Source organism: Pristis pectinata, chromosome 4, assembly GCF_009764475.1.
Source record: "Pristis pectinata isolate sPriPec2 chromosome 4, sPriPec2.1.pri, whole genome shotgun sequence".
In the NCBI taxonomy this organism is placed as follows: Eukaryota; Metazoa; Chordata; class Chondrichthyes; order Rhinopristiformes; family Pristidae; genus Pristis; species Pristis pectinata.
In genome coordinates this window covers 79,760,080-79,785,909 of record NC_067408.1, presented here as the reverse complement: position 1 = coordinate 79,785,909, position 25,830 = coordinate 79,760,080, and the positions used below count along the sequence as shown (strand labels likewise).

Here is a 25,830-nt window from a genome sequence, read left to right as displayed (position 1 = left end):
CTGATCAAGATGCTTATAAAGGATTTTGAAAATGTATTGAAATCTAATAATTTTGAAAATGTATTGTAAACAAACCCACAATTACTTATTTATTGAAAGTGGCATTGTTCCCTATTCTTCCGAGTGAATCTTTTCTGTCATTTTTCTCCTCTCTTGCATTTCTGTAAACGATTCACAGATGCTGAGTGGTCTCAAATGTCCCATTGATCATGAAAGCAACCTAATTGAGCATGAAAAACATTAAACCTTTTCTATGCACTTACTATGACCCATAAATAAATCTGTTTGATTCCAGATATAAAGACAAAATGTTGGAAATACACAGCAGATTAAACAGAGCATGTGGAGAGAGAAACAGTTAATATAACAAGTCGTAGATCTTTCATCAGAATTCAGCTGTGTCTCAAGTTCTGAATCTGGTCTGGACTAATTTAGCTGTCAACCATTTGTTGTCTGTTTTCAAACCATTTCTTACTTGATATTAATATCTGGAGTCTTTCTTGAAATCCAATTATTCTTTATCCACACAGACCTGATTAATTGGCCATCATCTTGCCAGGGAAAGCTGACCCAGAAGAAATCAGTGATGGTTTAATACTGTAATATACTTACTCTGTGGTGATTTCCATCACAAGGACACCTATAAACCAGCATCTGGTTCTGCTTAATGCAGTTTAGAGGAGCCACTGAAGATCATTCATTATATTACTTCCAAATCAACATATTTCACATCAGGCAGAAATAGATTTTGTTGCTTGTGTTTACTTTTCTTTAAATAAGTGGAAGAAATTGAGGTTGTTTTGAATTTGATGGCTCCTCCTCACCTTCTTGCACTAAGCCAGGCTCAGATTTCTAAATGCCATGTTGGAAACCGCATCCCAATAATGGAGCCACTGCTAGTTCAGATCTTGAAGGTTTTTGCAACCTGATTCAGATGATTGCAGGTGTGAAAGTTTGATACATTGGACCAAAGATAGGGTAATCGATCTAATAGGTAGTAACCACAAGAGATAAGATATCTTTATTAGTCACATGTACATCGAAACACACAGTGAAATGCATCTTTTGCACAGAGTGTTCTGGGGGCAGCCCGCAAGTGTCGCCGTGCTTCTGGCGCCAACATAGTATGCCCACAACTTCCTAACCCATACGTCTTTGGAATGTGGGAGGAAACCGGAGCACCCAGAGGAAACCCACGCAGACACGGGGAGAACATACAAACTCCATACAGACAGCAGCTGGAATTGAACCTGGGTCGCTAGTGCTGTAATAGCATTACGCTAACCACTACACTACAGTGCTTGTGAATCGTAGAAGTTTACAGTGAAAGACAGTTTACTTCTCACTCCATTAGGTTAACAAGGACTTTTCTCAACTCATTTCCAATTATGAGGAAGATGACAATTTATATTTAAAACTTTGAGAAGGAAGGATGGCATTTATCCCTGCTTGCCAACGACAATAATGTAATAACATTTAGATGACTAACACTTCCGCCTAGCAATTTGATTGAGCAGTGGTTGGTTTTCTGATGAGGAAACTGGGCTGATTAATCCAATGTGGTGTGTATGCAAAGTCCATGTTGTATGTCGGCTTTACAAAGTAATAGTTCAGGCTGTGGTCAGAGAGACCAGACTGCCATTTGGATTGTAAGTACAAGTTTTTATTACTCATAAGTGTGGATCCAGAATGCTTATGATTTCATTGTTACAACTCACCTCACTTTCAATTGTCTCGCAGCTGTCCCAGGGTGCTGGAACCATTTTTAAAAAGTCATGCAGTAGGGAGTCTGGCCCTTTGGTTCTTGAGTCCATGGTGACCACCAAGCCCACATTTACACTACTTCTACAATAATCCCTTCATTCGCATCAACTTTCCCCAGATTCTCCCCCTCACCTACACACAAGGGTCAACTTACAATGGCCATTAACTTATCAACCACCTATATCCTTAAGGTGTGGGAAGAAACAGGAGTGTCCGAAGGAAGCCCAAACAGAGGGAAAACGTACAAATTTAGCACCCATGTTCCTGAGGTCAGGATTGAAAATCGGGCTGCTGGAGCTGTGAGGCAGCTGCTCTACCATATAATAAGAGTGCTGAAAGTCATTTAACTAAACTCGCAATAAGCAATCATTTCAAACCTGTTGTGCTGCAGCAACAGCCACACCTTAGAACCCCCATACCAACTCCATCCTACCTTACCGACTGCCCCGAGACAATGTTGCAAAGGCCACAACCACCCATCGACACCCTCAACTGCCTCTGCTGCTATGGCGAACTACCACAGTTCAGCAGTATTTTATAATTGGTGCTGATATTTCTGGTTTTCTGCACTGGGTTGATTCCCAGTGTGGGCATGATACCATTTTTAGGTTTCCATTTTACATTATTCAGCTTGATCAGCTAGAAAAGTCAGTCACAAGTACAAGAGGAGACATATTCAATAAAGCACTTGATCAACTATGACTGAAACTTGACTTCTATCTTAAAATGTAAATTGGGTATTCATCCAACCATTTTAAAGGAGTAATCAAAATAGCATTAACTACTTCTGATCAAAGTTTATACTGGATGATGACTCCATAGGGAAACAATCATCTAATCTCTAACTTTGGGATTTTTCAATTTATTATTCATGCTCTCTGGTCTTAGTTTAAATTAAATAACCTACCTATATTGTCTATGATTTTTGAAATCCCATGTCAATATTCTTTGCTCTGAAGGGGAGAAGAGAATATTATAGTCTTAGATTCACAACTTAGAGCTTTACGTTGTTCTCTTGCTATTATCCAGTGGCCGTTACTTTAATTTAACTTGCCTGGGCTAACTTCCAGCACCTATTTTCCATCTCTGATTTTAGCTTACATTGACTTCAATCAGTACAGACTGAGTGAAAGAGATCTTGATTTGATTTTCAGGCTTTGGGTTCCATATTGTGTGTAGCAGAAACACTCTCATTGGTTCCTGACCTGCTTCTAGACAGTTTGGTGATTGGGTTGGGTTCAAGTGATTCCAATGTCTTTTGAAGGCAGGTTTCCTGCATGTTCCAATTGTGTAGTGACTCATTCCCTCTTCTAATAAAAAAAATACTGCCTTTTGGACCTTGTTCAAATTTGTTGACAACAGACTTCCATTAACTAATTACTTACAATGAGTGATTAATAATCATGTCATTATCCTTTCTCTAAGTATTTAACAACAGTGGGAAATGAATGCATAGAATGTCAGTTCAACTAAATAAGATGTCATCTGCTGTTTATAATCTAACTAATTATTATGTCACAGTCATGTGCAGGGAATCAATTTCCCAGGCTTCAGACACCAAGAGAAAGAGTTAATTGCATTAGCAAATCTCACAGCTCGTTCTCCTCTGTAACCTGGGATAATGTCAGGCTCTGTTCCCACTGTGGTGAAGGGAATGTGAATTGCAAAATTATTCCAATGGTTTAACAGCCTTATGTCTCTGCTTCCGCTTAGCTGGAGTCTGTGCATTAGAAATTGGCTACCAGTGTGAACTGGGGTCAGGAATCTAACCATGAAATGACTGGCTGCAAGTTCCACTCAAATTGGAACTCCTGGCTCACCTATGGTTAGAACACACTGTTGTTGGCGGATAATTCAGTGACAAAATACACTTATGTTTTGGAACCCTTTATTATCGGCAGCAGTCCTTGGGGACTTTGAAAGGGACCAGAAGAGTGGTGAGTTCGGGCAGTAATTGATACCCTCCTTTGCATGAATAGATGTGAAGAAAGTGTTGGCTGGTCGTGGTCTCTGGTTTTATCCTGGAGTGAAAGGAAGAGTCTTCCACTTCCTCGCCACTTTCAGGTATTTGTTTAATACCTTCACCCTTTGGGCCTATTTTACAGGCATTTGACGGTAAAGTCATGTATGCAAGGAACCTAAGCTCTGTTTTAGGATTATGCTTGGGACATCCCATTTGATGCCTTATAACAGTGTGTCATTTCTACTCTTCCAAATGCATGTGACCATCTAACTGGATGGCTGAGCAACCACGTTCTGCTTGTAACATGGGCACAGCGTTATCAAATAACCGAACCATGTAAACTTTCGAAAGAAAGATAATGAAGTGCACAATTCAGTGCATTGATCTCAGGGAATATGTACGGTGTTGGAATAGAATCCCTTTCTGTTTATAAGAAGGATGACAGTTAGTGATAAAGGCCCCTATATAGGTCCTGAATAATACCTTGTTCTCCAAGTAGACCAAGGCATGGGGGACTTGCATGATGCAAAAATGCATAGCGTATTCAGTGATCTTGCAAGTTTATTAAGAAAAATAAAGGTTCTAAACCAAACATCTTGACTATTTTTGACTATTGATGCTGTTTTGAAGTGGTTTCCAGGGTCAGATGCAGAAATGTACAAGGTTCAGTGCTGATTCCTTTGGAGAAGTGTGGTCTGTCCATACAGGATTCGCTTGATGTGAGCAGGTACAAATGCCTAAGCCTGAGTACACATCAGTTGGCGTGAGCATGAGTCCTTATTGGTCTCCTGAGCTGTTGTCTTGCACCTTTCTGCCACGATCTCTGTGATCTTTGCCTTTGTCCAGAGGGATATACCCACAGTTTCCCACAAAATAGTGAATAATTACCATTCCCTGGGGAAATAACCAGAGATAATAAATACAAGGGAGCTTCGGTAACCATCAGTAAGACTTTAATATGCTCCTCAGCTTCCTTTCCAGCAGCCTTTATAGTGCAGACAAAATAAATTTCAAGCATCGACCAAGAAATCTGAAAACCAGGTCTGCACCTGTAACTTTGACCACAGAATTACCCAGTCTGAATCCCTGTGAACTGACTGGCTTGCCTGGCCATTTTAGGGGGAGAAGCAGTTAACCACAGTGCTCTTTGTCTGAAGTTGTGAGTATGGTTTGCAGTTCCTTTCCTCAAGGACATATCTGAATCAGATTAGTTTTGCTGTAATCTGTAGTATATAACTGTTATACCACCATCCCTTTGATTGGAAGGGTCCAATTGGAAAGATTTGTTCTGGTCTGTCATCAATGTTTATCTGCATTGCTTATCTGGAACACAGTTAGGCAATGCAGGATGGAAAGTCACTTAAAGAGCGAGCAGTTAACAGCAGCATCTGGGCTGTGTAGTGATGGGACCAGTACATGGATGAGCAGAACAGCATTGGGTTCTACCATTTTGTAAAGCAGGGACCTGATGTCTGGTGCACTGGTGCTCAAGGCTGGTCATCAACTCTTAATAGCTGAAGATCAATGTATTTAAATGATTAATCATTTTGCTGAGAGGAAGCTCAGTTGAAAGAGTTAATACATAGCTTCTTGGAGAGAGAGAAAAAATCTTCCAGAGAGGAAGACTGACTTTAATGAAATGAGCTTAGTGTCTGGAGCAGCAATCCAATTAGCAGTGCTCAGTTTGATTTCTATCTGCAGCTAGAAATTGGATTGGAAAGGTTTTATCCATATTTTGTCAATATTCATGCTGATATTTTGAACAAGATTATCACAGTATATGTTCAGCTTGATATTCACAAAGCGCATAGTACAGGCATAAATTGATGCAAAAGATATTACACCAATAAAAAGCAACCAAATGCATTGACTTCAGTCCATTTTATGAACATAAAATTACATTAAAGTTGATCATTGCATTGACAGTGTACAATTTTCAATCATTAGTTTTCCCACTGAAATGTGTATAAAAAATATCTTATCAGTTATTTCATGACAACATAATTTCCAACAGTAATATGTAAATGGAAGGACAATAGCCAGATTAAAGTTGAAGGAATAAATACAAAGTAGCAACATAATCTTTGATAATCAATTTGAATTGTGAAAAAATAAGCCAATCTGCTTTTTTTCTCAAAACCTGTCGTGCATCATAAATATTTAGATGATCAAAAGATGTTCATAGTCTTTATTTGTCAGAGGAACACAAAGTAGTGCCAATTTCATGAAAAATCGGGGCAACTGGAATTGAAAGAAATGATTATTATGGGACCTAATCAATTTTTATAATATCTTGTATGAGTGCAGAATAGGAAGCTATAAAGGATTTGCACCATTCAGAGATTATTATATGCTATCAGTGGCCCATGTACAGCCTGCCCACCCAGTGGAAACTGGACAAAAGGATGGTCAAAATGGTGGTCAAATCATTTTCCTCCTGCCAACATTTTAAACGCATTGGTTTTTGTCACTGTCTAAGTGCTTACTGTATGCTGATGTCTCATGGAATTGTAATGCGATCACTCCTGTGATACCATCCAACTCCCCAGGTGATTTTAAATCAAAATCCAAGCAGAAATTTCATGCCCAGTGTGCAATCCACCAAAAATCCTATCAGGATTTGTGCTTTTGAATACAATTTCAAGTTATTGAAGGGTTGGCAGGCACATTGCTGTGGTAGGCTGCCAGACTTGCCTTCCCCAGTATTAGTGGCTTTGGCTACGTTTTGATCTCTTGGTTGTCTGTCTGTGCATGGATGATGACTTTGATATTGGTGACTCCTTCCCTTATTATGTTCCTCCCACTTGCATTGTGCTGTCACATTTGCACAAAGCTGAGGTGAAGGTTAATCACTAAGGATCTCCACCGTCCAGGCCATGCCCTCTTCTCATTGTTGCCATCTGGCAGGAGGTACAGGAGCCTGAAGACCCACACCTCAGGGTTCAACAGCAGCTTCTTCCCCACTCCATCAGGTTCTTAAACTGACCTGGAAAACCCCAGTGCTACCACAGATTATATTTCTGTCAACTTGCACTAATGACATTCTGTTTATTTTATTTATTTTGTTGTGTAAGTAAAATATAATTTATGCTAGTTTAGCTTTATGCTAATTTATGTTTGTCATAAGAACATGGAACAGGACAGCACAGAACAGGCCCTTCGGCCCACAATATTATGCCAACAATGTTGTGCTGACATAGCTATTCCCTCCTACCTACAGAATGCCCATATCTCTCCATTTTCCTCTCATTCATGTGCCCATTCAAGCCCTTCTTAAAAGCCCCCAGTGAACTTGCCTCCACCACCCTATCAGGCAACGCATTCCAGGCATCCACCACTCTGAGTAAAATAAAAATTACCCCTCACCTCTCTTCTGAACCAACCCCCTCTCGCCTTAAATGCATGCCCTCTGGTATTGGATCGCTCAGTAATGTTTGTAATGTACTGTGCTGCTGCTGCAAAAGGCTAGTTTTCATGGCATTTATACCCTGGGTATGTATGCCCATGACAATAAACTTGAACGTAATGTGCAGTTGTTGAAGAGGGTAAGGGGAGATGTGTGGGTCTTGTGTAAAGAGTGCACACGTTAGCAGGTGAGGAGGAAACAAAATGACATGGTGGCATGCTGGTAAATGTAAAGCCAAGTGGTGTGCGTTGTAAAGTGGGGAGGAGCTGCTGCTTGTGTACGTGATTGAATGAGAGGTTCAAATCTTACTTTGGAAAGAAAAACTGGTGTGGTTGGTCACTTGTGATTATGGGCTGAGGAATACAATTGATGGAATAGATTGAAAATAATGTGAAAAAGAATGAGTTGCCAGTTACTGATTGAACTGTAGCGATGAAGAGCTGTATTTTTCCTTGCTGGTTGTGAGAGGCTATTACTTGCTGCTGGTGCTACTGGCACCCTTTGTGTGGCCGTGCCTCATTGGACAGAATTGTCCTCGCTTCTAGCTGGTGTTCCCATTCAGAACGATTGGCTGTGCAGTGCTTCTGCACATTGGAGTTAGGAGTGAGCTGGAGGAAAGCGGCCAGCAAGAACGTCCCACTGGTAAGTCAGCACTTCCACTGTCATACCGCACCCCACCTTGCCACCCTTTTTGTGATAAGGAATGAAAATCTGAACCAGCAGATGGGAGCCAGTCTGCCTGATTCCTGGTGTGAGCAGGATGGCAGCTTAAAGTCAAAGCAGAATTGGGTCAGCAGTTAAAATTGCCCAGGTCTCAAGTCAGCATTGCTGTCAGGCACTTCCACCATTCCCAGCCCCCTGCCACCTCTGTTCACACACTGAGTTCAAACTGGTCCTCAGAACTGGATAATGATTAATGCACAACACTGTTGCTGCTTTTAACTCGTTGTTTAAATAATGTATTCAGATTTTAGGTAAACTTTTAGTGACATGTTACGATTGAAAACTGCTGCTAAACCTCAATACTGGGTGTAAATGTGCACACTTAACGACAGCTGCTTGAGGTCCATCTCCCTCACCTTTTATCAATTCACCTGCTGAAATGAAGACACGGATTGACCTGAATAAATAACCAGGCTTCACTTAACTACCAGGGAGGCAATTACTGCATAGCTAGTGCGGTGCTGCCACACCAGCCAGTTACCACATGCTAAGAGACAGCTTGTACATCTGCAAGAACACTTAAAACAGGAACAAAAGGAACGATTAACACTGAAATGTCTGTAAAAATGAAATGAACAATATTTTTCTAAAATTCATTTTGAGCAATTTTTTAACACAGTTTTGATATTGGTGTTTTTAACTACTTTAAGTGTAACAGGTTTTCAATGAGCAACTGAATCAACCTTACTAAAAAATAATTAGAATAATATTTGGATGCACTGGTGTACTTTTTCATATCCCTGAAATTATAATTGCACTTAAGACTAAGGAATAGTAGGATGGTGGGAGTGAGTGTAATGGGAGGAGAAGTAGTCCCATGGAAGTGGCAAAGTAGAAACATCATCCAGCCATATTTCCCAAACATGAATACCAGCTTCTACCACAATATTAAGCAATGTTCAAATTGCCAGCTCCTGCTCCAACCAGCAAAACATGGGCAGTGCTAGTTGGAGGCAGTATTTCACTCCTGCAGTATCGGGATCCTTGTCTACATCTCCCCAGCTAGATCCAAGATGGACACAACCTTCATTGCAATAGCATAGGTATGAGCCTTGAACACTGCACAACTAGGATGTTGTCATGGATTAACTGCTGCTCAAAAGTAGTGTTTCTTTTTTCTCCTATGCTTCTATGCCTCTTTAATGTGATGCTGAATGCTTTAAGTTCTCACCACCTTTCACTGATAACCCATTACCAGCCCAGCAGGCTGTCCATTGGGACCTACGTATGTCCTGAGATCCTGAACCAAAGTAAGCTCTCCACTGCATCTTTGGCACCATCATCTGCATTTGAAATATTATACTTAAAAGTCACCTGACTCTAAGGATTTGGATATTATGCATTCACAAACTGGAGCTCAACAAATCCAGAAGGTATAGAACATTGAACTTCATCTCCACATGTTGCATGAATATTGAATATATTTTAACATCCTTATTTTGTGCAACTTATTGAATGGAGTTGCAATATTAAATCAAAGGATTCTAAGTTACAGAAGCATTGCTGTTGAATTATCTTTCTGTATGATTTTTTTGTTCACCCAAATATTGTTCGTTTTACAGAAAATTTATCAACTGTCACAATATTTTTAAATTAACACAAGTTTGCAACAAATTGCATTAATGATTTAATAGCAGTCTGGAGGTTGTAATGATGATTAAGATTTAATGCAAGGTGGAAGAATATTATTTGGAGAACAAAATTACACTAAATGATTTTCTAAGAGTGCAGTGAAATAGTCTCATGAGATTTGTTTTTCAGTGGCAGAGAATCAGTTGAAAATCTGTTTTGTGGTGCAGTAAGATCAGGACAGTTCTTGGACAAAATGAGAATCAATCAGTAGTGCTTATGTAAAAGACCAAGATGTTATTAATTTTAAAATTCTATACTAACTCTCAGCTGATAGGTCAAGAGAACTGACAGCATTTTCACAGTCTCTCTGGAGCCTTTTGGACACAGGTGACATGTTTTTCAATTATTTGTCTCCTTCCTGCTTAGTCCTGTGTGAATCCTTCCACGTGCCAAGCTTTATTCATCAGTCCTCAGGCAAAGGCCACCCAATCAGTGGCCACATTTGTCTTCAATAGAGTCTGCTTAATTTCATTGACTCTGGTGGTCAAAAATGCCACTGCCAATTTTCGCTTCATCCAAGTTGTTCACTGTAGTTCCTCTGTGGTTTGCCACTTCTCTCTCATGTTGATGCTTTGCTACTTATCAATAAAACAGACAACCTGTTGATTACATTCGAAGATTACTACATAGAAAACCTACCATACTAGTCTCTGTTCCATAGTTTCTACTTTTACAATGCTGCATTCACACCTGTTTCTACCTCATTCTTTCGTTGGATATACAACCCCATGAACAATTATACACATCTCATTGTCACTGCCGTCTTAAAGATCATTCCTTTTTGGTTTAGATCATCTTTGTTCCTAAGAATTTTAAGTAACAAATAGGCAACTGGTTGCAAGCTACTTAGAAAGGCTATCTTAAGAAAAAGGTATTTGCACATTATCTCAATTTTGCAACATTTTCTGGAATATTACAAAGCCAAAGTTATTAGACACAACAGCCAAGTTTCCCATCAAAGGTTATACTTACAATTTTGCAACCATTCACAAATGAGAAATCAGGAAGATTTTCTTCCGTGCTACAATGTGCTGCAAAACTGAAATAGAAAAAGCAATTCCCACCTGATCTGCAGTTCAGATTTGAAAGGGTGGTTCCTTAGCAACAATCTATATGCTGCTATATGTTGAGAAATTCTTCTCCAAAAGATTACGCCAGGCTTAACAGCCATTGAAAAATATTTCTGAGATACATAGCAAGCAAAATAATTATCTTGCTGTAATCTTTCATTAAAATATGAGCAATTGTAAAGATTAAATCTGAACAATGGTGTTGAAACTGGAATTTCATGCAACCTTAAATGTGCATATCTGGAGGATTCTGTTAAATTAGAGTACCACATGTACTTGCAGCAGTAACATACCATGAAGGAGTCTGCCTCTTTGGACAGCCAAACAGCTGTACTAGAGAAAGGCAGTGTGGGGGGACCATGCACAGAATATTTTGCCATCTCTATGAAGATTGCTTTGGTAGTAAAAGGTTTAAAGTAGGCATTAATTGATGAACTGTTGAAGAAAATTGAACTCTACCACTAATTCACTTGGCTCCTCTGCACAAGTTCTCCTCGCTGTTATCTGTAATTCTGGAGTAATTTTTTTCCCTCAGCTCAATACAATACTCTTGCTCCTTGTCTGAGCATGTGGCTTTAACCCCTACTTATTGACACGAGCACATAATCCAAAATGCTACTTTAGAACAATGCTGAGGAAGTGTTGCAGAGCATCAGATGATGTCCTTTGGAAAAGATGTTAAACTGAGACCCAAACACTGCTTTTGAGCAGTGTTATGTTTGTTCTTCATCAAGAGACAAACTTCGCGTGGGTTTAACATCTGAAGGTTTATTAAAACAACAACAACAGACAGGCTGGCCCGCTTTCCTGCTCTTTCACAGCCACTTCCTGTTCCCCCATGTGACCCCTTGCATTGCCACCTGGGAACTGTAGTTCTTTATTATAACTACATAACAACACATAATAACACAAGCAGGAGACCAGATGATGGCACCTGGATAATGTTTGCCCCTTAACCAATGAATTGATTCCTGTACTGCTCTGCATTACAGCAGCGATTATATTTCAGGATCATTTCAGTGTCTGTGAGTGCTTTGAGATTCCCATTTGGTCATAAAAGGCACAATGGACTCCACAAGAATTTACTGTGACTACTTTTGATGAAATTTCATCTGAGCTTTCATGAGTTGTCATTGATGAGTGTGATTATATTTTATGATGTATTGTGGATTACTTCAACAATCAAGCAATTGTAACACTGTCAAAGGTATATTGTGATTTTCATAGTAAACAGCATGAATTTCTCGCAATGTGTAAGCACTTGATGAAGTCAAACCTGCAATTGTGTACAGGCCAGTGTATTAATTGTAAAATTATTAAATATTTTCCAATGTATAATATTACAACAAAGGATGACAAATGAATTGAATGAGTGATTATTTTAATAGATACTTTGTAATGGAGTGGGAAAATTATAATTTTACATTGATTAGAATTATAAGGATTAATATCTTTAATGTGAGGTCTGTAATAAAACAGAATCAATGAGCTGAAAACAATGGTCTCTTCCTACAATTGTTTGGCAAAGTTCTTCAATGGCAGGTGAATAATAAACACCCTTGTTATCTCACAGTAGACAGTTCAGAATGTTAAGAGAGCACAGAGGAGTTAGGGCAGATGCAGATGAACATATGGTAGCTTGTGGTGAATCAGCAATTTGATCCCTGGATGCATCATTGTAACTTAAACTTGTATGACTATATTTACACATGGATTGGATAGGGTGAAGTGAAGTTAATCATGTTGCTGGGAGCCCTGTCAGTCCCCTTCTCTTTTCCCTCACCTGAGAAATGTCACATAATTTACATGTGCGGAAGGTTTTATTTCAGGCCTTTACAAAACAAGTTGTTTTCCAACTTGGCAGGAAAATATCACCAAATTCTTCCTTTGAAGTGTATTTTGTAATAAAATAGGATTGAAAACCTCAATTCGAGTTTCCATAAGGAGATATAAAATGAAGGCGTGAGGCAGTCACATCTGCCTTTGCTCATGAGTTATGAAGATGCTGTTTCTGCACATTAACCACATTTTAATCAAACCAGCAATAACCTTGTAAAACTTAACATATGCAGGAAGGTGAAGTTATTGGGGGGTGGGGGCAGGTTGCTTTCCTGCAGCAGAAACTAGGGCTCTTGGCACAGGGAAAGCCATATCGAATGTTAATTAAAATTTAAATAAAAATGCGTTTACTTCAAAATTAATGTTGGAAACATTTGTGTCCACTTTTATCTGGGCACTTGTTAAAACAGACAGCTGAAAACCTTTGAATGTGAATCTGTATGTCATCATTGGAAGTGCAGATCTGAAAGGGAAGCAGCAACGATTTAGAAAAAGCTACGAAAGTGTAGGTCACGTATTCTTCAGGATAGTAATGCTAACCATGGTGGGGAAAAAAAGGATAGCTGGAGTCATGACGATGTACAGGGAAGCTGCATGTAGAAAAAGTAACCCAAAGAATTTTATGTCAAGAACGACTGTAAAAGGCTACAACTTGCCCAGCTTGAAGTGTGTCCCACAATGTTTGAGGGAAAATGGTTTCAATGTTATCTGGAAGTTTGTGCACAAATGCCACTCAATAATAATGCTATGATTTGCAGCTCTCATTTTGTTTAAGAGCACATGTGCGATGCTTAACTTGTGTGAAGGTGTGGTTTCGAGTGCAGTGTGATATCACTGGCACATATCTATATTTGTTCTGCAGACTTGATCAGGACTTCATAATAATGGAAATGAAGCCAGCATTCTCAGATATTAATACAACAAACCAAGTAAAGCAACCACCTTCTTGCAAGCAATCACCAATGAGTAGAAAGGAGAATGCTGTAAAACACTTTAAGTTTTTACATGCTTTTAGTTGGGCATGTTAATCCTTACTCTCTATCCAAAATAGCTTTCTTACATCAAGTCTGCCTTTCACTCTTTGCTCATTTATTTCTTCCTTGCTGGTTTTATTTGCTGCATTTCCTTACCATTTTCACTGTCTGAATGCCTCATCACTGTGATCTGTTCTGATCTGATGGCTTTTGTGCTTTGCTGGCACTTCCTTGCCATGAATTTCCATTTTCCATTCACAGTAATCACATTAAAAATTTGCTTACCATTTACAAAGGAAATAAATTCACAAAAACATTTTTAAATATGCACATACACAAGCTAAATTAAAATTCGTGTAAATAGGGTGCCACTGTGTGCTTGTTGCAATACAGTGCATTGATCTAAAGAATTATGCTGAGTGACATCATGACCATGTTGTGTTGAAACAAGTCTTTGAGTTGTTTTGCTGTTACTGGAATGTGAGGTAAAACATTTACTCAGAGTTTCCTTGAAAGAATGTAACATCTTCATTTGAATCTTGGGGATCTCTGGCCCACGACCATTCAGAATGGAGATGGAGCATCTGGGAAAACCCTGAGCATCTTGCGTTTCTTCAGGAGCACACGGAGACTGTGGAAAAATGACAAAAGTAGCATAAGATTACACCAAGGAATACACCCATCCATTCTGTCAAGCACCTCTTGTCCTACGTGCAGCAGGGTCTGCAGATAATATGGAAGCTTTATCAGTTTCCTCAGAACATATAGAAGTGGAGCAGGAGTGTCATCCTCAACCCTGAGGGACTGCCGAAGAGAGGATGGTATAATGTTGAGGTAATAAAGGAATAATTTTGTTAAACACATCAGGTAATTGATATCAAAATAAAATAATTGGATCAGTGAAGATAACAATACATTGCTCTGAAAATAAGAATTTGTAAAGGTTGTAGGGATATGAATCTAGTCCACGACATAGTGTCAAAATGCTGGCTAAAGTTATGAAGGGTAAATTTTCCAAGTCTGTTTTAAAATGCAATGATATGAACCTCAAGTTTTTAAGCTATGCACAGGACATGAGATCTTTAAATTCTGGCAGTCCTGGGTGAAAAGCAGCACTATTGTTCACAAAATTAAAGACTTGCCAGGTGCTCATTCTTTCCCAACCATAATTAGAAATGTATGGCAGAGCCGGTGAGAAAATAGGCCCAGGTAATGAAGATCAAAGAGTATTTACTTCTGCCTAAACAGAGAAATTAAGGCATTTTTGATAGTGGCAATGAGGGATGTCAAAAGGTTTGTTTTTACCCCCTTAGAAATACTGTTTAGGGGAAGTTTTGCAATTGGAATTGTAATCCAAAGTTATCAGTAACTGTTGTATCAGTGCTGGAGCACAACGAAGAAACCAGTTTATCTGGGGCATGTTCATGATTTCCTGTTGGTCCTGCTGGATTTAGGAAAAGAAAGCACCGCTGATACTGCTTTGATAAATAGTATGCCGGCATGATATTAAATATAGCCAAAAATGACCATTAACCTGGCACAGAATTTGAAGAGTACAGATGGTGAACAAAGGATACCTTTGAGGAAGATCTTAAAAGGTTTTGGAAGTACAAGTGGGTGAAAAGCCAGCTTCCTTTCCAACTGATTCAAACAGGTCTTAAGTCAGACTGTCATTTTACATTCAGTGCATTACAATAGAAAATCCTTCTCCAATACAGTTTGCTGAATCAATGGGATGCTCCAATGAATAACAGGATTGTTTTCTTTCTAAAAACTGGATTCTCAGAAGAGTCCATCAGACTGCTCATAGGTTTAAGGTATTATGAGATATGCAAGTTGACATAGCATATGATTGCATGGAATGTGCTGCATAAAAACAGTCCATTCTGTCCCATTGATTATACTGGCATTTATGTTCCCCATGAAGTTCTTTCTACCCCAGTTCATCAAATCCTGTTCACAATGGCGCTTATAATATTTGAAGAGAATGGATAAGTACTGACATACAGAAAGTATTTAAAAATCTTATGTGTAACGTGGACTGCGTGTCACAAACTTTTGATCTATTACAAATATTTTTCTCAGCAACAGACATTTCTGATGTTTAAAAAAGGTCTTAAATACATTTTGTAATTTTGTAAAACCAAGTTGCTCCATTCCCTCTTCATATATTTCTGAAATTTTTCTTTGATGCCTTAGACTGGCTCATAAACCCCAACTTGGATTGGATATTTTGTCTCATGCAATTGAAAGGAGCTCCTTACTATGTCTACCCATTCTGACCATTCCAGTCAATGTACCATTGCACTCACTTGCTCCGGTTGATGGAGTGACATGTGAATCCACAATCTTCAGTATGTGAGGTGAGAATGCTACCACTGTTCTCCTATTAAAACCATAGAACCATAGAACCATACAGCACAAAACAGGCCCTTCGGCCCACCGTGTCGTGCCGTCCATCAGACCACCCTCACACTACCTAACCCCTTCCTCCCGCATATCCCTCTATCTCACGTTCCTCCTTATGCCTATCCAATAAGCTCTTGAACCTGTTCAATGTATCTGCCTCCACCACCACCCCAGGCAGTGCATTCCATGCACCAACCACTCTTTGGGTGAAAAACCTCCCTCTGACATCTCCCCTGAACCTCCCACCCATAACCTTAAAGCCATGACCTCTCGTCTTGAGCATTGGTGCCCTGGGAAGGAGGCGCTGACTGTCTACTCTATCTATTCCTCTCAATATTTTATATACCTCTATCATGTCTCCTCTCATCCTCCTCCTTTCCAGTGAATAAAGCCCTAGCACCTTAAGCCTCTCCTCATATTCAATACTCTCCAATCCAGGCAGCATCCTGGTAAATCTCCTCTGCACCCTCTCCAACGCCTCCACATCCTTCCTATAATGAGGCGACCAGAACTGAACACAGTACTCTAAGTGTGGCCTAACTAGAGTTTTGTAAAGCTGCATCATAACCTCGCGGCTCTTAAACTCAATCCCGCGACTTATGAAAGCCAACATCCCATTGGCCTTCTTAACTGCTCTTTCCACCTGTGAGGCAACTTTCAACGAACTGTGAATATGAACCCCCAGATCCCTCTGCTCCTCCACACTGCCAAGTACCTTGCCGTTTACCCTGTACTCTGCCCTGGAGTTTGTCCTTCCAAAGTGTACCACCTCACACTTCTCCGGATTGAACTCCATCTGCCACTTGTCAGCCCAGCTCTGCATCCTATCAATATCCCTCTGTAAGCTCCGACAGCCCTCCACACTATCCACAACACCGCCTATCTTAGTGTCGTCCGCAAACTTACTAACCCAGCCCTCCACCGCCTCATCTAAGTCATCTATAAATATCACAAAAAGTAGAGGTCCCAGAACCGATCCCTGCGGGACACCACTAGTCACTGCCTTCCAATCCGAGGGCACTCCTTCCACCACAACCCTCTGCTTTCTACATGCAAGCCAATTCCTAATCCACACAGCCAAGCTTCCTTGGATCCCTCGGCCTCTGACCTTCTGAAGAAGCCTACCATGAGGAACCTTATCAAACGCCTTACTAAAATGCATGTAAACCACATCCACCACACTGCCCTCATCAATCTTCCTGGTCACCTCCTCAAAGAACTCTATCAGGCTTGTGAGGCAAGATCTTCCCTTCACAAAGCCATGCTGGCTGTCCCTAAGCAGTCCATGATTCTCAAGGTGTTCATAAATCCTAACCCTTAGAATCCTTTCTAACAGCTTACCCACCACAGACGTGAGACTCACTGGTCTATAATTCCCTGGCCTATCCCTATTACCTTTTTTGAACAAGGGGACCACATTCGCAACCCTCCAATCCTCCGGCACCACCCCCGTAGACAACAAGGACTCAAAGATCCTTACCAGTGGTTCAGCAATCTCCTCCCTAGCCTCTCAAAGCAGCCTGGGGAAAATCCCGTCAGGCCCCGGAGATTTATCTGTCTTAATATTATTTAACAACTTCAACACATCCTCTCTCTTGATATCAACAACCTCGAGAACATTACCCCTACCAGCACTCCCTTCCGCATCATCAAGACCCCTCTCCCTGGTGAATACCGAAGAGAAGTACTCATTGAGAACTTCTCCCACTTCCGCCGCCTCCAGGCAAATTCTCCCACCTTTGTCCTTAATCGGACCTACCTTCACCCTAGCCATCCTCCTACCCTTCACGTACTTGAAAAGCTGACAGCATTGAGTAAATAAAACAGAAACCACAGCTCAGTAAGAATAACTGATTAAAACTATAGACACCATTTGTCATTTGTGTTAATTAATATGTGTCGTCTCATATCAAACCCTCAGCTTTCCTCTTATCGCAGCCCAGGTTTTGCCGCCCTGCCCCCCACATAATGATATAATGACATCACATCTGAACTTCACTGCCATGGGGAGACATCATCTTTGCATTTCCAAAAGGGTTGGATTCCTCTAGCTGTCCCCTGGTCTCTGAGCCAAGTGTGTGTATATAGATAGAGATTACAAAATGAAAAATATATTCAACTGGGAGAACAGTTTCCAGAGATGCAATGTAGCTGACTCAATAAAAGAAAAATGGTGAAAAACCATGCAAAAAAAGGTGCTTAGACACAGGTGTAATATTTGTGAAGGACATGGAGGCAATAAGAAGCTGAGATGTGAAGTCTTACTTGAAATGGAAGAGAAAATCAAAAACAAATTCAGAGTTATGGTAACGATTAAGATTTCTTGATAGCATAGAGAAGAATAGAAGCCAAAATCAGAATGAGAAACAGAAAGGCACCCATGTGAAGATCAATTCTTGTCAATGAGCAATGCTGCAGAAGTGCAGAATATTAGAGCAATATCTTTGTCATCTATGTTGTTAATCTTGCCCTCGCTTCAGCTTAAACAATGCCTCAGTTTCGAAGATGTCTCTATCATTTTTAAATCCCTCCATTGACTCACCCAGTTGAAAACCTTAAAAGCAGAAATCAATAGATTTTTGGAAACGAATGGAATCTAGGGATTTTGGATTGATGCAGGCAGGTGGAGCTCAGTTAGAAGATCAGCCTTAAATGAAGGGTGGAATGGCCTACTCCTGTATTGTTTTGTATTGGTTTATTATTGTCGCTTGTACCGAGGTACAGTGAAAAGCTTGTCTTGCATACCGATCGTACAGGTCAATTCATTACACAGTGCAGTTATATTGAGTTAGTACAGAGTGCATCGAGGTAGTACAGGTAAAAACAATAACAGTACAGAGTAAAGTGTCACAGCTACAGAGAAAGTGCAGTTCAATAAGGTGCAAGGTCACAACAAGGTAGATCGTGAGGTCAAGAGTCCATCTCCCTCAACCCACTGTTGACCACCCTTGGTTTTAATCTCTCCACCATTGTCTTCAGCTGTCAAAGCCACTGAAGTTCCCTCCTCAGGCTTCTCTGCCTCCGTTCCACATTCCTTCTTTAAAACTTGCCTCTTTGAATGTGCTCTGCGTTTTCTGTACCTGATAATAATCTTCTAAAGAACCTTGGTATGTCTTACTACTTTAAAGATACCATTGGAAAACAAATGGTTGTTATTGTTGTTGCCTTTCATCACGAAACACTCTAGTGTTTGACATCTGATTAAAGATGCCACGGGGCATCTGTTGGCATTAGAGAATAAAATGACCTTAAGGAACAAAGTGAAGAGTGCCATTTTAGAAATCCAGAAATTATTTGTGATGTTACCAGATGATATTTTAATGACCTCATCCAACATTTGACCATAATTTATTTAAACTGATGTAAAATAATTTATAAGAAATGGTTTGAGAATATCAAAATAATCAAGAAGAAAATGCTGTGAATGTGCTAGGCTTTTGTATGTTAACAGTGCAGCAGTCATTTCCAAGGTAAAACATTTCAGCATTTACTGCTCAGGGGAACGGCTACATTTGAACCAAGAGCTGTCGTTGACCATTCCACTAAACAGAGCTATGGCACATGCTCATTGCAGCATCGTGATTCATAGAGGCTCTGTCCAATTAAGTGATGATTACCAGAGCCTGGCAGTCTTGAATGTCATTCCCTTAGTGACAAAACAGACAGCTGTCAACACCTTTAATTATTTAAGCCCTTGCAGGATGAATAGTTTAATATCAATAACGTGACAGTTCATATGAATGTCAGAAACCCTGGTACTAACAAGAAGGTATGGATTAAGGTGGTTGAGAATCTGATGATATTACCTAATGCTTTTAGACAGTGCTAAACAGTAAATGTAAATTGACGAATGCTGATGCTTTTGGTCAATGGGTCATTTGGATTATTGATACGTTGTATAGCTAAAGAAAATGGAAAAGATTTGAATCTTAAAAGTAGCAGCAATGTGGCAGAGAAGATCATTCATGGGATTGAGAATTAAGCATGCTTTCTAAATGCAGTCCTTTCCACACGTTTTATTGATCAGGCCATTTAGGTCATTTCCCTCAAATAAACCTAGGGGTGACATTGCACTTCCACTCCCATGGTTCCCTCGAGCTGTACTTGTTGCAAACTAAAATAGCACAACTGCAGAATTCCTGGCCAAGTCAACAGAAGTCTGACTGAGTCATTAGATATGAAGAGAGGAGAAGGTTGTGGAGATGAGAGCCTGATGTATGACTCCAGCAGCTTTATTATTCAGATCTCCTGCTCCTGCTGGCATCTTTTGTCCACTTACTGTGAATCAGTGCCCTCTTCTGCCCTTGCCGGAAGAGAACAGTTCAACCAATTTTATTAAAACTGCTGGCAAGGGCAGTTTTTTTCTGACATGTGGACCCCTTTGTTGTGTTGGCTAATGCCAACTCTGTGTTGCCTTCAGTTTGGAAAATGCCCCACCACTGGATATCAAGTAATCATTTACAGGGTGCCACTACTTTCCAACCCTGTAGAAGTGTTTCATCCGTGGTCTCCAAGTTCATAATTCACTCAACTTGCACATGATCTGGAATTTCCTGTACGTTAGGGTGATAGAAACATTCAGTCACTGTCTTCAGAAGGGAACAAGGTAGGTACTCAAAGGAAAATAACTTTCAGAGCTATGGAGAAAGGATGGGAAAACTGTCGCCGATGGAACCAGCTTTGATTTGATGGAGTGAATGATTTCCAGCGTGGTAACCATTCTCTGATTTTGCAAGACTGCCCTGGTAAGCCTATATGTTTAACATTACTTGCACCACAAAATTTAGTTCTTCACATCGCAATTCTCTTTTTCTCGTTGGTCAGTCTCTTCCCACACAAAGTCTTCCGATAACCCCTGACAGTTTCCCTTTCTAATTTCCTGGTTCTGACCATCTCCTTTTCACCATGGATGTCCAATCCCTTTATACCTCCATTTCCCAGCAGGTCAGAGAAGAAGCCAGCCTTCTGCATGGCCACCTTGTTGTGCCTGGCTGGGACTGTTCCCACTTCTTCTTTGGCTTCACTCATCACCTGCAAAGGAAAGGCAACACAAGAGACTGCAGATGCTGGAATCTGGAGCCACGCACAAAATGCTGGAGGAACTCAGTGGGTCAGGCAGCACCTATGGAGGGAAATGGACAGTTGACATTTTGGGTCGAGACCCTTTATCTGGACTCAGGCCAAGATCAGATCAGAAGGGATCCTATTGAATGACAGGGCATGTCCTCGGGGTCATATGGCCAACTCCACCTTCTATTTCTTACATTCTCAGTTCTGTTTCTCATACATTGATACCCTTTCCTGCTCTCAGCCTGAGCTGGAAAGCTTTTGGTGTTTATACTCTTCCTTCACCCTCCCCTTCACATGCCCCTTCTCCAACTATTCCCTTCTCTGTCTCAGCACCTGTATCCTCTTTGCGAGAGAAAAGCTCCACTGCACTGTCTCCTCCGGTTCTCTTGATCTGCTCCCTGTAAGGACTGTATTCCGATCTCCCAGATTCTTGTCTCAGTTCTGATGATGCCACCTTTCCCACTGTTTCTGATACTACTTCCTTTCTCCTCAGTTGAATGTTTGCTACTACCATGCTGCATTAAGTATGTCCATTCTGGTTCTACTCTTGTTGCTTCTCTTTTCTCCCAGGTAACAATAGGTCCCCCTTTTCCTGACCTTCCACTCCTTAGTCATACCCTGCCATTTCTGGCAATTCCCACATGGCGTTTTGAAAGAATCATTTCGGACACCTTGGTGCACGACTGAATCATCACGAGCACCTTCCTTTTGCCTCTTCCTCTGTCATCGTCCAGATATTGAGTGTCCTTTCCAGGTGGAACAGTAGTTTACTCACTCTCCTCACAAGTTAACTTCCTGCATTGCACTGGACAGGCAGGGAAAATGTGGTCACGATAACTGCCCGCATTGTGACTGCGGCCACCCAAGGCAGTCCCTTGCCCACACGCTTAACTGTGACCCTGACAGATCCATTTCGGGTGGCACCTCAACCATTGGCCCCACCCACTGAAGCTGTTGAATGGAATCCGAACATTGACATTGAACAATAACAGCTTCCCCAGTCAGGTGAGACTACGTGGTGTGCTGCATTCACTTCTCACAGTGCAGTCTCCATTCTCCTGGGGAAACCAAACATACATAGAGCACAAATCTGCAAGTATGACTCACATTAACTCTCCATGCCCCTCAAGTTCCTGTTAAGTATGTCCCCTCTCACCTTAAACCTCTGCCCTATAGTTCTTGATTCCCCAACCCTAGGGAAAAGACTGAGTGCATTCACCCTATCTGTTCCCCTCATGAGTTTACATATGTCCAAAAGATCACCTCTTTGTCTCCTCCATTCCAAGGAAAGAAATCCTAGCCTGTCCAACCTCTTCCGATAACTCATTCCCTTGAGTCCTGACAACATGCTTGTAAATCTTTTCTCTACTCTTCCAGTTTAGTAACATCTTTCCTTTCGCAAGGTGACCAAAACTGAACACAATACTCCAAGTGAGGCCTCACCAGCATCTTGTCCAACTGCAACATTACCCCCCACCCCCAACTTCTCTACTCTGTGCCCTGACTGATGAAGGCCAGCATGCCAAACACCTTTTTCATCACCCTGTCTACCTGTGACTCCAGTTTCAGGAAACCATGTACCTGAACTGCAAGGTCCCTCTGCTTTAGAACAGAGAACACTCCTCAAGGTCCTACTGTTCACGATGAAAGACCTGCCTTGATTTCCAAAATGCAACATCTACTGACTGCACCCACTGACTGACTGCACCCAATTGGTAATTGAAATCGCTTTTCAAAGGAAAAATTCCAGGAAGGCAATCGGGCCAGATTGTGCTGGACACATCCCAGTGCCTGGACTGGGCATGTGTGGAGCATGTTGCTCAGACATTTTCAAGAGGGCTAAATGAGCTGCTCCCTTGTTTGAGAGGTGAAGTGGGCTCCAAGTACTGCCATAGCTTTAGGTATCACCTCCCAGGCCCTCCACCAGAATTTCATTATGACTGTGATGGCTACAATTAACTGGTAGCCAAAAGTCACTTTAAAATGAATCAAATACATTTAATTAACTAAAAAAGTAAAAAAAAATTAGAAATGATTAATTGATATTTTTTGTCGGGTTGGCAACCCCAACTGAATGGCTGCCATTTGTACACCCAGCCATCCCCAGCGTAAAGCATGAAGCTTACCTGACCTCCAGCTCGCCTCAGGCTTTACGTTTGGCTGAGCACATGCTGACGTCTGAGGTGAGCGGATCTGCGAATGGCTGGCAGCCGGCTGTTTCACAGGGAACTGCCGGCTGTCAGTCAGCTCAACGTGGCCCTCTGAACCCTCCGCAAATTTTTGTTACATCCTTCCTGAACTGTGGGGCCACAATTGGACATAGTAATCCAGCTGAACTTCTGTTTCATTGTTTTAACATGCTGGCTTATGTACTTCATGCAACTCTTTATAAAGCCCTGTTGTGCATAGAAATGGTGTCACTTGTTTGTTATGATTAAGACGGCAACAGTCATCTCCTTGATGAATATGTGAACTGTAGCTTTACTGATGTATCTTGTCACTCTTGGCATTCTGGAATGAAGGGCAGCCATTTAGTATTGTGGTGACCTTGATGGACACTGGCAGTCTGCCTTCATGCAGTTTGATGGAAGGTTGTGCTCCTGTTTGTGGCAGAAGGCTGTTTGTGAATTGACATGTGTGAAGACCATAGTTTTAACCAAATCCCAGTTTGTTTCCCACAGCTTGTACATATGGGGTGACAGTGGGTGTGGGTCATTTGCCTCTGAAACAAACTCACTTGCCAAACATCTTTCTCTTGTTCCTTTCATTCCAGAATAATAAACAAAATCTTTCAATTGAAGTATTCATGTTGCCTGTGGAAATTACAGCAAGTAAATGTGAAATCTTTAAAAGGAACATTGAAAATAAGGGAATTGAGTAAAATTCCCAAATTTAAAACAAATTCTGCAATGCTCTGACCCTGCAGGTTTCTGAAATTAAACTTAAAATGACAATCCTTGTGGAAAAGTTCAATTTCTGGCAACGGTAAGCTTGCACACAGGAACACCAGTTGCAGACAAGCAGGGAAATTATACGTTACATTCCACCATAAATTATGGCAAATTGTTTCAGCTTTCATTTGAATAGAGGTAACAACAAAAATGCTTCCTGACTGGAAGTTGATTAGGTGTGCAATAAGATCCTGCTAGTGTAATTTTCTAATGTTCACTCTTCATTATTTGTTGCTTGATTAAAATACACCATTGATCATTTAAACTGTCATTTTACCCCACTCTGTAGGAGAAAGTATTAGCTTTAGCTTGATCCAAATGATCTCATACATCATCAGAAATGGCATATTTTATGAAGAGTTAATTTTCAAATCATTTGACAGCTTGTTTGCCTGTTGTTGAAAATTAAAAGTCTTTGACAAACTTAAAATTAATGCAAATTAAGTGGTTTAGGAGATAAAAGATCAGTTTTGAAATATTGCAGAGCTCTGAAGCAGACATTCTTATTGGATCATTTTTGCCTCATTTCAGATTTGTTTTTATTTGATCAGTGATGCTGATTACTTTCTTGCTGATGCATCACTATTGAAGAACACTTAATTTATAAGAGGATATCGCAGCTCCTTAGGTGAGGAATGGTGTACTGTTTGCCGATATACAAAAAAAGCTAAGAGGTGGAGTTCAGATTTACAACCCCGGTGAAATCAGGAAGAGGAGACTTTTTTTGTCATTGCTAAACTTCAGTTTTGAATGGGAAAATGGTGCAGCAGACTTGGGGTATAAGGAAAAAGAGAAAATCAATTGCATTATGTTTTCTGCAAGTCTGTGCTGCAGTTTGTATTCCGGGGATTGCCAGAGCACTTGTGGAAATGTCTTCCTGGAACAGGTGAGGCTTTTCTAACCTGTCTGGTATTATAAACCTGAGAAAACCAATGTCCGATCTTCAATTGTGGCAGCCAAGGAGTGGGAAACAGAGACGCAGCATGAACCCTTGGGTGGCTTCAGGGGCAATGGTCCGTGGGAAAGAAGGAAAGACATTGCATGAAATTATCTCACTGCAGCTGGACAGATAATAATGGAACAAATCAGTCCTCAACCGTGTCTCTGGATTCTAAGGTGCTGCTGGACAATGAGCATGCTTGTCAGAGGAAAGTATGGCTTGATATCGTTGAGCTAAATCTGTTGACGAATTTACAAACAACGTAAATAATTTAAAATAGATGGTGGTAGCAAAAAAAATGAGCCTGAGGAATTAATTTCTAGATTATGGCTTGGTGCAGCAAATATTACTTGAGTTTGTGATTTGATAAGAGAGGTGAAAGAAGAAAGTAAGTTAAATGACTAGTGAAAGTGTGGGTAAATGTACTCGGGTTCATTTGCTGTAAGGTAAATATAATCACATATTGGTTGAGCCTCATGGCTTTTTTTACTTCATGCTGTAACCTCTGTCTATTTCTCAGGTCCATCCGTTATCTCAGGTGGATCTAGTCCCAGGGCATACTTTAAGAGAGAGTTCAGGGAGTTACCACTCATGTTCTGGCCAGCATTTACCCATCAATTAACAATTTTAAAACACACTATGAGGTTGACATCATGGTACCGTTTTTTGGGGACTTGTTCTGCAAAAATTGTTTGTAATCTTTTTGAAATGATTTCATTTTAAAGTATTTCACTGGCTATAAGCGTTTTAGGAGTGTTTCCAGAAAGGAATGGGAAGGTTGCTATATAAACGCAAATTATTCTTTCACATAACATTCCTGTTTTGGAAACCATTAATTGAAGGATCTCAGCTGGAAGGTCAGATAGTCTGGTAATTTTGATTTAATCCATTGTATGACGTGTGTTGTAAATTTGGTCAAGGAATAAAATCCACCTTTTCAACTTGCATTAAGAGAGCCGGCATTATCCTGCATACTAGTACATTAAAAGAAACTACCAGGCTGAAATTAACTGGAATAGGGCATCATATGTAATGTCCATTTGTGTGAATTGGTTCCTGTACCTTAATAGCTGGTGAATTGAATGGTCT

General features: G+C 40.6%; 1 protein-coding gene across 6 annotated transcripts in view; it reads left to right on the top strand.

Annotated features, from left to right (window-relative positions):
• The window catches only part of il1rapl1b (interleukin 1 receptor accessory protein-like 1b), a 1,038,953-nt gene that overhangs the window by 218,869 nt on the left and 794,254 nt on the right, over window positions 1–25,830 (top strand). Inside the window, exon 2 of one of the 6 annotated variants that reach the window (XM_052015177.1) lies at window positions 3,744–3,828. The exons of the other annotated variants lie outside the window; for them this stretch is intronic. The gene's annotated coding sequence lies outside the window, so the exon portion shown is untranslated. The remainder of the gene's footprint in view (window positions 1–3,743; window positions 3,829–25,830) is intronic. 6 annotated transcript variants of the gene reach the window in all.